The 1,328-nt window shown below is 53.8% G+C and overlaps 1 protein-coding gene across 2 annotated transcripts in view; it reads right to left on the reverse strand.

Annotated features, from left to right (window-relative positions):
• The window catches only part of Unc13c (unc-13 homolog C), a 429,116-nt gene that overhangs the window by 363,928 nt on the left and 63,860 nt on the right, over positions 1–1,328 (reverse strand). The gene's annotated exons all lie outside the window — the stretch shown is intronic.

The following is a 1,328-nucleotide window of genomic DNA, read 5'->3' on the forward strand; positions in this document are numbered from 1 at the left end:
CCCACTTGAACCATCCCTTCCTATTTCACAGTATCTACTATGGCAGCACAGTCTGCAACAGCTAAGTCTTAGAAACAGCCCAGATGCCCTCCAGCCAATGGGTGGAAGCAGCAGCTCTGGCTTTGTTACACAGTGAGCGCATACACCTGGCCCCAAGGGATGCACCTGTGACACCTGTAGACAGACGGACGTGCCTTGAGGTTGTCATGTTAAGTGAAATAAACTAGACACATGTGTAAGTAGCGTGTTGTCCCTGGTGTGAGAAACTGACAGTATAAACAAGGGGCAATGTGTTCAGGGCTGTTTGGAAATCAAGGCATACATGTGCTGTTCTAGACCCCTGCCTTAGCTGTCGTTCTGTACATCGCAGGGGTGACCCGAGACCATAGGAACAGGCCTTAGACACTGGATAGACTTGTTGGCAAACACGTACATTCACAACTTTAGACTCGTTTGTTCTAAACAGTGAGAGGTTATCCTGCAACTCTTCTCTTCTCAAGACCTAGGCTCACCAGAAGTGGCTGGAGTTGGCAGCCGCTTGGTGACTTCCTCAGCTGAGGAGCCCGTGGCGGAGACAGAAGCCTTGGTGCGCGGGTGGGCGACCGGCCGGCCGGGAGCGGCGCCGCGTGTGGTGTGCTTAGGTAGGGCTCAAGGTGCCCAGGACCGGTGCGCCCGCGCGGGCTGTGCCTCGGGCACCCAGGGGTCTGGGCACGGGCAGCGGACGTGGTGTGCACGCGCACGCACACACACACGCACACACACACGCTGCCCAGAGCGGTGAGCATCAGGGAGTCCCGGCCGTCTGTCACCGATCGATCGGCACTCTGGCTGCTTTCACAGGAAGGGAAACGATCGCGTCACAGGTAGGATGGAGAGCAGGGGCGGGGATGAGCAGACGGCGCCAGGCCGCACTTCCCAGTGTCACAAAGAACTTTCTCACCAGTGAATTTTGCGAAATTGCAGCAAACTGCCTGGCCTACAGGATGAACTGGGGACTTCTCCAGCTCTTCAAAGTTTAGGATTTTTTTTTGTTGTTGTTGGTGTTTTACAAAACAGTTAAAAATATTTCTTGCCCTCCCCAAAGCACGACACGCATTACAGCAAATGCCGCACAGCCAGGAATCAGCATGCACATTGCTTAATACAGAGACTCCGCTCACTCCACTTCCTGTGGCAGAATTTACTTAATAAAAAACAGCGTCTATCATGGGAACAACAGGAGGCGGACAAGACACACTGAAAGTTCAATTTACACGTGGGCAGGAGAAAAGAAGGCTCATGTTCTACGCCACTGACAAGCACCGAGGCAGGAAATTACCAGCCCGCGC

Source organism: Octodon degus, unplaced genomic scaffold (assembly GCF_000260255.1).
Source record: "Octodon degus isolate 3935 unplaced genomic scaffold, OctDeg1.0 scaffold00105, whole genome shotgun sequence".
Lineage (NCBI taxonomy): Eukaryota > Metazoa > Chordata > Mammalia > Rodentia > Octodontidae > Octodon > Octodon degus.